General features: G+C 39.2%; 1 protein-coding gene and 1 pseudogene across 1 annotated transcript in view; one reads left to right on the forward strand and one right to left on the reverse strand.

Annotated features, from left to right (window-relative positions):
- Nucleotides 1-16,589, forward strand: part of LOC128639079 (sialic acid-binding Ig-like lectin 14) — a 298,418-nt gene that overhangs the window by 48,207 nt on the left and 233,622 nt on the right. The window lies entirely within an intron of this gene.
- LOC128639314 (uncharacterized) lies at nucleotides 9,775-9,893 on the reverse strand (annotated as a pseudogene).

The following is a 16,589-nucleotide window of genomic DNA, read 5'->3' on the forward strand; positions in this document are numbered from 1 at the left end:
ATATCGATATGGGGGCATAATGAGGTTAATCTCAATGCCTAAACTGGATATCCCTTATGTCAAGGACAGATTTATCCTCCACATCCTAAAATCAAGTGTAACAGGTATAAATATAAGATAATACCACTGATATGGAGATTTCCCTGTATGTACTGATAAAATTATGTCCTGAGGAAACTATGTAACCCTGACTTAGACATAAGATATATAATAGTGATTAAGGTAGGTTGTAGTAATTGTTGCTCTCATAGCTCTATGGAGCTGTTATATTCATAAAAAATACAAAACAGGATATCATAAGAGAGACAATAAGGAGAAATAAATGCCTGAGCCCAAGTTGCTAATGTAGGTTAGAAACCAATCTAGGTATAACATGCCAATGCAAATCTAAACAAAAGTACTGGTGCTAACATCAGAATATGTAAGTATTGGAGCCCTATAAAAAGTAGAGGTGCTAACATTTCAATTCAGGTATCGTTATAGAGATATAGCAAGATGGAAGATTTAAAGTATTGATGAGCAATGATATAGGAGTATGAAACGGTAAGTATATTAGGTATTAAGGCCCCGTGTCACCTACAACTGAACTGTAAGATGTTAATAAGGGGTGTGATCCAAAGTCCCCCACCTCCCTCGTCGGCTGAGGGAGATGCAGGCATCATATCTGGTCTAAATAGAGTAGGACTCAGCCCTGAGTAAAATTAATATATATATATAATAGATACCAATCATGCCCCAATATGTTAACCCATATTATGCAGTGTCTAAAATGTAAACATTAGGTTGGCTGTTGGAATGTATAATTAAAGGAATAGAGCGGTGAGCTTATATTAGTCTCACTATGACCTGGAGAGAGTGCTTTATATGCCAGAATGAATCTTAGTACATGGCATATGAGGACTTAAGTAAAATTAAACACATAATACAACGGCCTCAAGACCATCATTTGGAGCATATAAAGAACACTGTACTAAAATTCACATAACTGAAGTCCTGCGTACAAAAGTGAAAACAAGAATTAGAGCTAGGCACAACACTATTGTAAAATAATAAAATGATCTCACCTAACTAGAAATAGGTGACATAAACAAGTATCTATATTGGTGACACGTGTATTCATGACAATCTTCCAACATACCTACTGCACTTTGTTAATGATACCATTTTGAATCCATAGGGTCTACCTTTAGCAAGCTAGAATTTTATTTATTTATTTATTTATTTATTTTATTTTTTTTTCCGACCCCCTCATCTAATATATGCACTGTCCTGGCTAGCGTAACATGTAACTTCTAGTTGCTAGGACCATCTATAGGTTAATTTAAGTAGATTAGCCTCAGGAGTAGAGCACAAGGAGCTCAGAGTATAGTATGGGGCAGGCATTAACTTCCTGAAATTCTGTTAGGAGTCCACTTACATATAAAATCCCACGAAATTATTGTATATAGATTGCAAAATTTTTTTTTTTTTATTATTTTTTTTAATAAACGAAAAAAGGAACATATAATAACGAATGTGGTGTTTCATGACTCTAGGCTATACAGGACTACAGGTGAATAAAGTAGTAGTCAAATGCTATAGGGTATCATGTAACTAATATTAACAATTTCAGTGTAAAATGCGACATGGGGGTTAACTAGTCACTAGATCTGCGTATAATACGGCATTGACCCAAAGAGGACAAGGCATCATGTTACAAGGAGATCCAAGTATTAAAACTGTTATATCTGTCTTGTTCCCCTGCAAAGACCCAGAGTACTATAGTCCAGGTTAGGAATTAAAGACATTATATTTACAGGGGCAGCTAATATGGAGTTGAGGGAGTGAGCCTGATAACTAAAATATGAAAAGTTGGGCTAACTTAGTTAGATTAATCTTATTTCCATTATTATTATTATAGGATAGAAAGGGCTTAAACTATAGTATAAAGGTTGCATTAATTTCCTGTGAGATTATTAAGGGCCCTCTAGTTAGTAGCATCTGGTTTAGCTGTGCAAAACATCATACAATATACTAGCAAATAGGAGAGAAACCTAAAGCGTAACATAGCCATCCAAACACTAGGGTCAGCAAGCGACAAGACATAATAAACAGAAACAGTATCCAGTTTTAGGGAATGTCACATATGTGAGTCAAGCGCCCACAACGGTAGTGGATAAACACTGTTAGCGCCAATGTCACAAACTTGTCCGTGAAGAAGCTGCATAAAAAGGAAATTTAAATAAAAGCACATCAGCACTATAGCACTATAGGAGCCTGGTCTCTTACTCTGCGTACACGAAGCTCTCTGTTCTAGCCCACACCTAGACGGATCCATCTTGTGCACTGTGTGCCGGTCGGGAGATTCAGAGCACTCCTCTGCAAAACCAACTCTGAGCATATCTTATAAACGTCTGAAATATTGTGGGCTTCCAGACTCCCGGAGCATGTAAGAACCAAGGGCTTGTCAGGGCATAGATTAGTGTCCCAATAGACCGGGCATATATAGTCAATGAATCTTCTTACGGATGTGTCTCCGTTCTTCTGCGGTACTGAGTGACCTAAGTACCCTGCGCTCTGCTCAGCTCCCGGCTCTAGAATATTGTTCCGCTCATCAGTATCTGCCTGCTTTATGCCCTCAGAACTGGGGCTCCTTGCTCCTGTCATTTGTAGCTCCACTGGCTCTCGAGACGAATCCCCTGTTCGCTGCGTCGGATCTGCTTCACATCGATCGGTTCCCTCCGCAACCACCCCTGACCGGCTTGAAATCCGCAGAGGGGTCACAGCAGCTCTCAGCTCTGCAACAAGAACTTGCTGATGGGAGTCTAGAGAGCGCCTTAAATCTTGTAGCGCTGTAAGGATAAGCTTCTCCATCTGGGTATTGAAAGAGTAGTGGGTGTAGAGGCTGTATCTCAATTGACCACGGTGGTGCGTAGACGTCTGCAAGTATGGCGGTTTACTCTCCGTCGTGGTCTCAATGAGACAGTAGGCCTTTGTGTGATTTTTATATTAGTTATTTTGTCCCCTTGTCTCAAGACATGCAGTCCATGATCTGGTAAACATTTAGAGCCAAAAATAAGGATGTATAAATTCTTAATGTGCCATTAATTGATGATTTAATGATCAAATGTTGGGAGCTCTCAGTCGGCACGTCTTGTTGCTTTGGCTGTTGGCTCCGCCCCCCGTAGATTCTTTTTTTAACACATTTCAAAGTTATGTATATTTCCACTCCCCCTGTACCATGTGATAGCAATCAGCCAACATACTGTAACTTTATATATGGTACAACCAAATTATATATATATATATATATATATATATATACATACACACTCGCTAATGTCTGCACTACGGCTTCAAGATGATGTATACCCATGAGCAGCCCTACCTTGTTTTGGTGCTAATATGTGTCAATAGTAGGATCAATTATAACCCCCAGTATTTTTATATACCTATATTTTTACAAGCTATTAGATTGTAGCTTTCCCCCCTTTGCCATACATGTAACATTATTATAAACCACAGTTTCTCATTCACCATGGAATCAAATTACCTACTCATATATACTCATGGGATTTCATTAACATTGAATTAGTTGGCAATCCCACCTGTAAGGAATACTTAGCACTGTGGTCCACGAGAATATGTTGATGATCCTTGACACCATCAAGCAGAAATTAATCTCTCTTGATGGTGTCAGCCCCGTCGCACCACAACTCCCTACAGTGTCTGGCTGGACATCAGTGAAAACCGACGGAGGAGTTCAATTACAATCTCCCTACACACGTTGCGTATTATTGCGCAACTTGCATAGCTAGATTGTATTTTTAACTCCTCCCTCCTGGCGCGCTGCTCAGAGGAAGATGCTTCCATTCTAAAGCCAGCAGAGGTTGGTATAGTCTTGGCTTGAATTAGTGGAATTAAAGTATATAAAAAAAGAAAAGAAAAAATGTCTCATATTTAATTTATTTTCTTCCCTTTACCTGTCTCTTTGTAGTAGTTTTCCTAGTTCCTTCAGATGGACTTACATCAATGTTTGTCTTCCTCACCTACTTCTTATTTTTTTTATTAAATATCAATTATTTCTAATACTAATAATTTTCTTGCGCACAAAGCCATTCCACCTAAATTCCAGTAATTGCCATCCAGTAGATCAGCCATATCCCACCAGTATTATATTAATTGCCAGTAACATCAGTTGTCGTTAGCTCACATCCATATTGAGAGCTTTCTGATATAACTTAATTTATGATTCCAATGTCTGTCCATGATCATAAGTAGTTTTGAATAATTCCTTACTGGGAAGGTAACTTGGATATTTTGTGTTCCTTTTCCTTAAACATAATTATTTCCCCCCCCCCCCCCCCCATTTTCTGCCTCTCTGTTTCCAGCTCAAAAGTTGGCACTCACCCTTCATTTGTCGTGTGGAGGTATTCTCTCAGTTCTGTCATTCAGTTAGTTACTTCCTAAAAATAATTCTTAAAAATGTGTAAATATATACATAATGTAAACTTAGCTCTGGTTAAACTAGTTATGTACAGTATTTGTGTGTGTGTATTAGGGCTGGGCGATATGACCAAAAAAAATAAATCGATTTTAATCGCAATTTTATTAAAAATGACTATAACACCTTCATTTAGCATTAAACTATTTATTTAACACTACGGAATCTTAATGTACATGTTTATCAATGTCCGATACACTATTTGAGCATAAAAATACAAAACAAAAAATAGTTACAATAAAATGTTCTGCCTGTGATGTGATTAAATAGTAGCCACTAGCCAGTTATTAGGTCTTATGACACACAAGTTCACACAATATTGTCATGTTTTATTGGACAGTCATTCTAACAGTGTGGACACAGTGGTTAACATATGAAGCAGTGAGTGTAAGCATGGAGAAACCTGAAAACAAAAATATGTGCACTGACTGCACCACTGTGTACTGTTTAGGAGATTGATGATCTATCTTCTGGGAATCAAATTCAGTATTTATTAAAAAGTAACTATCTCATTACCTATATCATTATCATGATCATCCTCTATATTCTGATGATGGAGTAGAGCTAGAGACTGTTCTGTAGTAGTAAAATATATTATTATTATATTTATAATATTATTTTTTGTGTAACATAAATAATATAAATTCACAAATGTCACAAAGCAATACATCCTACAAGCAAGTAGTAGCAGCAAGTGCAACCCTTAATGAACAAACATGTTATCTAAATCTCAATGTTTACATTCACAATTTCACATGCATCACAGAAAAAAAGTGCACTTTAAAAGTTTTTTTTTTTTTTTTTTAATACTCACTTTATTGCTCACAACTTTGAGCTGTCCCACTGCCACACCACCGCTTGACCACCACCACACTACTCCCAGATGACTGCAGGATGAAAGCCAGTTGCTGACACATAATTCTCAGCAAAAATGGCCGTTTCGCGGGCATTCTCAGGTCCGCCCACGGCCGCACCCTGGTCAGCCTCTCATCCTACCTCTCCGCCTCCGTTTTCATGAAGAATAAAGAATGTTTTTTTTTTCATGAAAATCACGTACTCTTGCGGTTTTAAAACCGCGGCGATTAATCAAGGTTTAAAACCGCATGTGCGGTTAATCGTGCAGCCCTAGTGTGTGTATATATATATATATATATATATATATATACAGTATATATATGTGTATGCATATACATACATACATACATTATAGAAGTTTGTACCTTTAAAAAAAACAACATGTTATTGTTCCACGAGATTCAAAATTGTGAGTTTAGTGGTCCCTGAGGTCCAAAAGGTTGGTGACCCCTGCTCTAGATAACTGCTTCTGTTTTATTTAAGTTATTTCCAGGACAAACCACCTACTCCTGTTGTTAAGCCCCTCTCCTCCCTTTCCCGTCGACCCTCATTGCCTGTGGGTCATACCCCTACTCCCTTTACCCATATCGCCTATAAGTGGCATCTCCCCGGGAGGGGGGCACATACAGAAGTCCTCTATCCTCAACCAGCTGCTGAAACACTAGAGGCTGAGTTAAGCTATCCTATATTATAAAAGGCCAAGTGTGTTTGTCTGAAGCCGTCATGCGCAGTAGAGACTGCGCGCGGACAAACACACCTGGCCTTCAGCTAAAGAGTAGTGCGCACTGCGGAAGCTGCCTGGTGGGGGCGTGACCGGCGTCGGGCGTGCCATGATGGGGGCGTGACGAGGGGGCGTGGTCTCGCGGGAGCGCACGGGAGGGGCGTGGCCGGCGGGAGAGACCCAGAGGAAGGAAGGAAAGAATTTAGAAAGAAAGCGAGCAGAAGAAGGGGGAAGAGCAAACGAGGGAGAGAGAGCGCAAGAGAGTGGGAGAGAAAGAGGGGAGAGAGAGTTCAAAAGAGAGGGGGGAGAGAGCTCAAAAGAGAGTGGGAGAGAGAGCTTAAAAGAGAGGTGGGAGAGAGAGCGCAAAAGAGGGAGAGAGAGAGAGTGCAAAAGAGGGAGGGAGAGAGTGCAAAAGAGAGGGGGAGAGAGCTCAAAAGAGAGGGGGGAGAGAGCGCGCAAAAGAGAGGGGGGAGAGAGAGCACAAAAGAGAGGGAGGAGAGTTTAAAAGAGAGCGCAAAAGAGGGGGAGAGAGCGCAAAAGAGAAGGGGGAGACAGAGTGCAAAAGAGGGAGAGAGAGAGAGCAAAAGAGGGAGAGAGAGAGCGCAAAAGAGAAGGGGGAGACAGAGTGCAAAAGAGGGAGAGAGAGCGCAAAAAAGAGGGAGAGAGAGAGCGCAAAAGAGAAGGGGGAGACAGAGTGCAAAAGAGGGAGAGAGAGAGCAAAAGAGGGAGAGAGAGAGCGCAAAAGAGAAGGGGGAGACAGAGTGCAAAAGAGGGAGAGAGAGCGCAAAAAAGAGGGGGGAGAGCGCAAGGGGGAAACAGCACAAAAGAGAGGGGGAGAGAGCACAAAAAAGAGAGGGAGAGAGCGCAAAAGAGTGGGGGGAGAGCGCAAAAGAGAGGGGGGAGAGTTTAAAAGAGAGCGCAAAAGAGGGGGGAGAGAGCGCAAAAGAGAAGGGGAGACAGAGTGCAAAAGAGGGAGAGAGCAAAAGAGGGAGAGAGAGAGCGCAAAAGAGAAGGGGGAGACAGAGTGCAAAAGAGGGGGAGAGAGCGCAAAAAAGAGGGGGAAAGAGCGCAAGGGGGAGACAGCACAAAAGAGAGGGGGAGAGAGTGCAAAAAAGAGGGGGAGAGAGCACAAAAAAGAGGGGAGACAGCACAAAAGAGAGGGGGAGAGAGCGCAAAAAAGAGGGGGAGAGAGCGCAAAAAAGAGGGGGAGAGAGCGCAAAAGAGTGGGAGGAGAGAGAGAGCTCAAAAGAGAGGGGGGAGAGAGAGAGAGTTTAAAAGAGAGGGGGAGAGAGAGAATTTAAAAGAGAGGGGGGAGAGAGAGTGCACAAAAGAGGGGGAGAGAGAGTGCAAAAGAGAGGGGGAGAGAGCGCAAAAGAGAAGGGGAGAGAGCGCAAAAGAGGGGAAGAGAGAGTGCAAAAGAGGGGAAGAGAGAGAAAAATAGAGGGGGAGAGAGAGAGCAAAAGAGAGGGGGAGAGAGAGAGCAAAAGATAAGGGGAGAGAGAGAGCAAAAGAGAGGGAGGAGAGAGAGCAAAGGAGAGGGGGAGAGAGAGCAAAAGAGAGGGGGGGGAGAGAGAGAGCGCAAAAGAGGGGGGAGAGAGAGAGCAAAAGAGGGGGAGAGAGAAAAATAGGGGGAGAGAGCAAAATAGGGGAGAGAGAGAGCAAAAGAGGGCGAGAGAGAGCAAGAGGGGGGAGAGAGCAGATGAGGGGGGGGAGAGAGAGAGAGCGAGCAAAAGAGGGGAGAGAGAGCAAAAGAGGTGGGAGAGAGAGAGCAAAAGAGGGGGGAGAGAGAGAGCACAAGAGGGGAGAGAGAGAGCAAAAAAGGGGAGAGAGAGAGAGCAAAAGAGGGGGGAGAGTGCAAAATAAGGGGGGGGGAGAGAGAGAGAGAGCGCAAAAGAGAGGGGGGAGAGAGAGGGAGCAAGGGTTGGAACCGCGGTACCTAAAAAATTGGCCCGTGTACACGGGCTTTAGGACTAGTACTTTATATTAGCCAGATTCAGGGAGTCTACATAGGAGATATATACCGTTACCTCTAATATAGGTGCTTATACGAGATAAGGCTTAATGTACTCTGTTGAGGCATATGGTTAGTAAGCCTTCAGCTTTTGCCAGATATGATATACCTGTTTGATGTATTTGTCTTTCTATTTATAAACTATTACCATTGACTTAGCTACAGCTACCCCAGTCATCTCTGTTTCTATATTTAAATAAGGAACTAATAAGGTATACCACAGCGCCAACTATATGAAAGCTGGGTCTGGACCAAATGCAATATTATCAAACGATTACAATAAACAATTTATTGAGTGCACAAATAAGTTAAAAACATGGATCCATGTATAAACAATCAAATTTATGCAACAATAATAGCTAAATGAATCGTTAAAACAAATAGTTATGTAACAGATATAGCATTTAAAATTGTGCAAACATTGCTCTTAAAAATATTCCTAAAAAATTCCAAATTTAGTATAAGGCTGGGCTCACAACAGAAATTCAACTTTGTGTTTACCACATACACAAATAATAGCTAAATGAATAGTTAAAACAAATAGTTATATAGTAGATATGGCATTTAAAATTGTGCAAACATTGCTCTTAAAAAATATTCCTAAAAAATTCCAAATTAATTATAAGGCTCACAACAAAAATGCAACTTTGTGTTTACCACATACACATAATAGGTGAAGTATATTAGTCAGTTATATAATGTTATCTAACCAATAATGTTCTCGATTCTATGCAATGCTCCTAAATATTGCCAATAGTAACTAATGTGTAAGGCTCTGAGTAAGACCTTTAACTGTGTGTTTAACACATACGCATTGTCAAGTAAAAAATATTGTGACAGCAATATGCCAATGTAAAAAATGTGTATCAAAAAGTCGTGTACAAAAATTATTAATGGTAAAAAAAATAGGTTGAACGTGAATTAAGAACAAAGATTGTGAAAAATGAAAAAACAAAAGTTTACAAAAACATTGTGGTGTGTTCAAATAGTGACTTATATAAATGTAAATAATAGTCCAAAAAATTGTCCAACAGTGAAAACTTAATAGAAAAAATAATCCAACAATTAATTATAATAAGTAGTGTGTCTCTTTAAGAAAAAACAATAATCCTTAAAGTGTTGTGAATCCTAACAGCAATAGTTATGGTGATTTTCCAAGTGTTTTATACTGAATAGCAGTGTCAGTACTTTCTAGCCGTTTTCCAACCCAAAATTCTATCTTCTTGGCAAATATTTTGTTATAATCCCTGGGTGATCCTTCTGTAAAAGAAAGATATGATGGTGTAGATTGTTTTTAGATCAATAGAAAATGAAATTGTGCTTACCATTCGATACGTTTCGGTCACAAAGAGACCTTTATCAAGACTGGTTTTATGGTGTTAGTAGTGGTCTTTTTATACCAGACTGATTGCTGGCCATAAAATTGTGGAACAGGAAGTGTTTGTTAAGCACTTCCTGTTTTACTGACCTTAAATGTGTGTTTAAAACATATAGTTTATAGTTTAAAAATCTATGATTAAAAAATCCATTATAATACATTTAGATGGTATCCTTATTTTGTCAAGCTCTGTCTGCATCTGATCACTTTTATTCAGAGAAAATACGAAAATTCATATGTTAGAATACAGTGTTCCAAATTTGGAAAAATATATATACAAACTCAGCCTTTTTAGTTATGACTTCATACCTATTATTTAAAAAAAATTCCTACCGCACCTGGTGTTCCCAGGCGGTCTCCCATCCAGGTACTTACAAGGCCTGGCCCTGATTAACTTCCAAGATCAGACGGGATCGGGTGCATTCAAGGCAGTGTGTTGGTAGACATTTCTGTATTAGGCCTATTTCTCATCATAAGAAAGAGAGTTTACTGTCATCTCCAAGCCGTTTTTCAGCTGTTTCTATTGGGTATAAGCTCAGTAGGGGCTTGGTTTCTATTGGATGGGGCAGGGGTGTGTATAATAGGCTCAATTTCATTGGATAGTAGTCGGAATGTTGTTAAAACATTCCCTTATCTGTCATAATAAAGTTTTTTTAGCGTATATGTTAAGGTGTATGGTCTAAAAATGTTTAGATGCCATTTCTAGATGCCAATTTTTAGATATGCTTGCTAATCTAAGAGAATAAAAAGCAGAAACAAGACATATTCTATATAAAGGACGGACTTGCTAGTTTCATCTTTTACTTATTACACGATCTATGCTGATCGTGTTACAAGGTCTGAAGGAAGAGAGAATTTACTGTCAGGCTATTTCTATTGGGTATAGCCTAATTATGCAGTATAATATCTATTGGGTAGGACAAGGGTGTATTTAAGAGGCTCAGTATCATTGGATAGTAATAGGGATATGGTTAGAAATTCCCTTATCTATCTTGGTCTAGTTTATTTTGCGTATATAGGTATCAATTTTGATCTTATTACTAGCCTCAAAAAGTATATGAAAAATATTCCACATAAAATACAGATTTGTTGAGTTATATACTTATTACCCGATTTAAGCTTTATATTAATTATGGTAAGAAGTGTATGATAATGTTACATGATCTTAGCTCTATATTAGTCATATTAAAAAATGTGTGACTATGTATTATATATCCCTTACAATATTCCTAATGATGTTATATTGTTGTCTTTTATATACTGGATTTTGCTATAGTGCTATGTCTGTGCTGAGGTGTGAATTATTATCCAGAATAAAGAGAAATGGTTTTTTTACAAACAAGGTGAAACCTCAATAGGTTTTAAGTGGAACAGAAACGTATGGGAGCCAGATGGTGGTGTAGAAATATTAAACAACCTTTATTTGTTTAACATAAGTATCCAATTGAGTGGGGAAGTGACCTCTATACTAGTAGTGTCTTATCTGGAGAGATATTAGCCCTGATTAATGCGTTATATAATCTTAGAAAAACTATCAGATAAACTATACTCAAGTCTTTTTTCAAATTTAGAATAGACACCTATCATTACAAACTCATTGGTGTGTGGCATATATCGTACCCTAGTGACAAGTGTAACGCATCTGTGGGTTAACCGAGTTCACCAAAAAACCTTTTCTTTTTAAATTATAATATTTTTTTTTTATATTTTTTATTTTATTATAATTTTTTTTTTATATATATTATTTCTTTTATTATTTTTCAAAACAAAATAAACAGAAAAACAGTAAATCAGATGTATAACATGTCAAGAGTAGAAAGGTTGAAACAATTTTGCCTTTGTGTACATTCAAAAACAGGCCTAGGAGGTACATTTTCAGTTATATAGCCACATTTGTTACTGTTATAAACCAATCCGGTGTGCTCATATTATGACTCAAGCATTTGGCTAAAAAGAAATAAGTTCTGAGAATTTATCTCTATCTCCAAGTCCAGCTATTACAAAAGTCCATGAAGTTTCTCTGAAGTTAGCATCAACCTTAGTGTGGCCATAATCTCAAAGAAAAACATGTAAATACAATGAGCATTCAAATGTTTGAGTAAATCAAAATAATACATATCCAAGTAAACAACCTGCCATGAACAAACCACCACCTAACCTTTTTATTATCAGATGTGTATCTATATTTCCCCTCTTTTTTATAACCATTTATCTATCTGATGTGTTCTCACCATATAAGAATTGTTCCCATAAAAATATCATATCATGATAAGTATCTATACCACCTGTTCTAAGGTAATATAACCTCTCCAAGACTAGGGTATTCTTTACTAAGTCTAACCAGTTGGCAATCGTGGGAGGTTGGGCCTTCTTCCAGTGCTGTGGGATAAGCCTTTTTGCAGCATTTAATAAAATTTGGTAGAGGCTCCTTCTAATTTTACAGGGAATACGCGGCCGGGCATTAAACAAAACCCCCTCCGGTGAGAGGACCAATTCGACCCCAATAATTTTACCAATTAGTTTGTGAATATGTATCCAAAAAGTGTGTATCCTATCGCATTCCCACCATATGTGGTACATCGTTCCTTCTTGATCACACCCTCTCCAACACCTGTTACTAGCATTTGGAAACATATGTTTTAATTTGCTGGGGGTCAGGTACCACCTAGTAAGAATCTTGATATTTGTTTCAAGAGCTGTCGCTGAATGTGCTGATTTAGCCGTCGCCTGGAACCATGTCACCCATTTTTTATGGGGTATTTCTATCTCCAGTTCTTTTTCCCATCTATATGTGTAGTTTGGCTTAGTGTGGTAGTGTGATTTAAGAATGTCTTTATACATTATAGAAATAACTTTTTTGATGGGTTGCTGTGATGTGCACAGACGTTCAAACGTGGAACGTATTCTAAACATATCCTGTTTAAATTTATGTATAGATAGATAGTGTCGAACCTGGTGGTACACAAACCAAGATTGGAATTGGTCAATGCCTTGTAATAGCAATTCATCTCTGTGTTTTAGACGCCCTCTATCCATCAACAGAAACACCGGTGTGTGGTCCAATAGTTTTGTGGGTAGGTTTGGATGGTGTTGTTTTCCCCAGGAGGCTAATTGAATTTCCCTATTTGGGTAAAGTGTTGTCAGAGGTGAGTAATTTGAAGTGATTTGTTTATGTGAATTACGTATTTTTAACCACGTTGACCAGGTCTCTTTAATAACTGGGTATTTTCCTATTAATTCTAATGGAGGTTTATGAGGTGCCCAGCACATTTCGCCTATGCAGGAGGTGTTCAAAAGTTGGGACTCTAGATGAACACTTCTCTTATTAGACCCATTTTCCTGTCTACACCATTCCACTACTTTATTTAAAGTAATCGCTAGTTTATAAAAATGCAGGTTTGGGACCCCCAACCCGCCCTCCTCCCTAAGTCTATAATGGGTATTTTTTGCTAATCTAGGTGGCTTTCTTTGCCATATGTAAGTGTCTATGATGTTTTGTAATTTACTAATGTCTGTTGAGACCCCCGGTATTGGTAATGCTTGCATGATATAAAGGGCTTTGGGTAACAAGGTCATTTTTGCGCAGCTATTCTCCCTAACCAGGAGATATTCTGTTTAGGGAGCCAAGAAGATATCAAATATTGATATTCCTCCAGTAGACGGCCATAATTCAATTTTCGTAAAGTCTCCATATCTTTAGAGAGGAAAATCCCCAAATACTTCAATGCTCTGGACTGAATTTTATATGGGAAGGAGCGATTAATCTCCTGTATCTCCTCGTCTGAGAGGTTGATTGGATACAGTTCTGATTTATTAGTATTTATCAAAAAGTTTGACACCGCACCGTAAGCCTGTAGTTCGTGTTGAACGTGTGGTAAGGAGTGTATTGGGTCTGATAGGGTCATAAGTATGTCATCGGCGAATATTGCCAATTTATATTTTTCCCCTTGGATGTCAATGCCTTTTATGTTGGGGTGCTCACGCAATTTTATAGCTAGTGGCTCTAGGGACAATATGAAGAGAATGGGTGAGAGCGGGCAGCCCTGCCTCGTGCCATTTCTAATTTCAAACTGGTCAGAGAGTACCCCATTAACCCTAACCTGGGCAGAGGGGTTAGAGTATAATGCAATTATTTTTTGAATAAAGGTCTTGGGAAAGCCAAATTTCTGGAGTGTAATTTGTAGAAAAGTCCAGTCTAATCTATCAAACGCCTTTTCGGCATCAGTCGATAGATAGACCGAGGGGACGCTTGATTTTTTAAGGTATTCTAATAGATTTAAAACTTTACCTATATTATCCTTGGCTTCCCTTTGTGGGACGAACCCTACCTGATCATAATGAATCAAAGCTGGTAATAATTTATTAATCCTATTTGCTAAAATTTTTGCGTATAACTTGAGATCTACATTTAACAAAGAAATCGGCCTAAAATTTGCTGGGGTCTCTGGTTTTTTACCAGGCTTGGGGAGTACTGATATATGAGCCTGCAACATAGTTTCCGGGAATGTAACGGATTCCGAAATCTGGTTAAATAAAGTATGCAGGTGGGGAACAAGTTGGGGACTAAAAACCTTATAGTACCTATTACTAAAGCCATCTGGGCCTGGGGCTTTCTCTGGTTTTAATTCTTTTATAGCTTCTAATATTTCCCTTTTGGAGATTGGGGCCTCTAGCAGAGCTGCCTCATCTACTGTAAGTTTGGGGAGAGTCACAGTGTCTAAGTAAGACTCGCATTTCATCTGGTGGGATGTCAACTGTCTATTAGGGAACAAGTTGTAGAGTCTGTGATAGAAATCTTTAAATGATTTACCTATGGATCTCGTGTCTTCGAATGAAGTGTTGTGTGTAGTTTTGAGGGAATGTACATATGAGCTGGCCTGCTGTTTTTTTAAGGTCCTTGCCAAAAGTTTCCCAGATTTATTTCCTTCCCCATAGTATTTTTGTTTTATGTACAATTGGTACCTCTGCGATTCAATTTGTAAGTGTTTATTGAGAGCCTCCCTCTTTTCCCGCAAATTGTCAACAAGTGCTTGGTCTTCAGGATGAAGCTTCAGAGCTAGGTCAGCCTCCGAAACTCCTTGAGCTAATGTGATGTATTCATTAAGGGATTGTTTACGTTTATAGGCTTTAAGTTTGATAAACTCCCCCCTAATGTAAGCCTTATGAGCTTCCCATACCGTCGTAGGACCAACTTCTGTTGAGCTATTGAGGGTAAAATAAGTATCTAAATATTCTGCAAATGACTCTCTCACTTTAGAATCTGAGAGAAGAACATTGTCCAATCGCCACGTAAATGGCTTGATGGGGGCCGAGGGCCAAGCTATCTTACACTCTACCATGGAATGATCGGACCATACCGTGTGTCTAATATTAGCGTTTTTTATTAAAGATAAAGCCATGTGGTCCACTAAAATGTAATCAAGCCTTGAATAGCTTTTCTGCGGGTTAGAGAAAAAAGTAAAGTCTCTAGTTTGTGGGTGTGTGTATCTCCAGGTATCATGGAGTGTCATCTTCTTAATATCCCTCCATATAGAGCTAAGCAATTTTTGGTTATGGCGAGTAGCTGGGTTATAGCTATCTAATTCTGGCACTAAGGGGGTATTTAAGTCACCTGCTACGATCAAAGGGCCCTTAACTAAATCTAATATTTTGTTAGTACAGCTAGAGAAAAAGCGGTCTTGTCCAGTATTGGGGCAGTATAAATTGATAATGGTTACTGGCTTACCATATAACAGACCCATTATACCCAAATATCTACCCTCTTTATCCCTATCTAAAGACTGAAGTTTAAAAGGGATTGATCGATGAATTAGTATGCTAACACCATTAATTTTCTTACGTGTGTTTGTACTGTGAAAATGTTGCGTGAAGTGAGAGGACAAGAAGTTGGGTACCTTCCCGGTTTTAAAATGGGTTTCCTGAAGTAGGAGTATTTTCCCCCCTCTTCTATGAAGGTCCCGGAGAGCTAGGTTCCTTTTGTTAGGGCTGTTAAAGCCTCTCACGTTTTGAGTGAGAATTTGTATGTGTTGAGTGTCAGTACCTGATGACATAATCGCTAATTTCTGATTTTGGATTCTCACGGGTAGGTAGTATTAGCCAGTTAGTCAGAGGAAAACAACTATCATATGAAATCATTCGTGTAATGTGGAATACCCAATGGTGGTGGTGTTGTAGGCAGGTAAAACATAACATAATCCAAAAGCAAATAGCACAACTGGTGCAAACATAAAAAACAAAAATTTGTATTCTTTTAAAAGGGAGAACACAAACCCCTAGCGGGCAACAAATGTTAACTTTAGCTTTATATATGTGGCATAACTAGCCGTATGGAGTGTGTAATATCAGAGATTCTACTACATAGAATAAGTTTCGAACCCAGTTAAAAAATACAGTATAAACGTAAGAAGTAAGAGAACGTATCATCACATACATCAGTTTGAGCATATGTATACAACAATTGACAAATTGAGAAAGACAGCATTGTTCAAACAGTTTATCTCATACCTGTCTTCATACGATTTTGTCCAGATCTCCAGTCAAGGGGCTCAACCGCCTCTGGAGCTACCAACTGGGTCCCAGCCGCTGCGGCCCCCCCCCCTTCTTAAAATTCCGGGAAGGGCCACGGCAGATGAGGCCCATGCAATGAGGACAGATCCCCAACAGGAACCCCTCGCCAAGAAAAGAAGAGAAAACTAAACTAAATGGACATTAATAACTGATTCAAAAGGCTGGGAGTTCATTTTCCCATCCTGGGCAAACAGTCAGAGCTCTGGACGTCTGGAGTCACGGACTTTGTTGGAATCTTTTTCCATTCAGATCTCTGTGGTAGTGGCGGTGCAGGGTTACTTTTCTCCGCAATCTCTCTGTTTCCTTCATCTTGTGGGGATGGTGGTGAGATATCCAGGTCTTTACAGACTCGTAGGATGTCTGCTGTGGAGTCGCAGATTAATCTTTTGCCTTTCCAAGGTATTTGTAGGTTGAATGGGTGACCCCATCTGTATGCAATATTGCGTTGTCTCAGCTTGGCAGTGAAGTATTTAAACTCCCTTCTTTTCTGCAGAGTTCTAGGTGTCAAATCTTCATATAGTTGGATAGATTCAGCTCTGAATCTGAGTGGGTATTTCTGGCGTGCCTTTTTCAT

This window comes from Bombina bombina, chromosome 8, assembly GCF_027579735.1.
Source record: "Bombina bombina isolate aBomBom1 chromosome 8, aBomBom1.pri, whole genome shotgun sequence".
Taxonomy (NCBI): domain Eukaryota; kingdom Metazoa; phylum Chordata; class Amphibia; order Anura; family Bombinatoridae; genus Bombina; species Bombina bombina.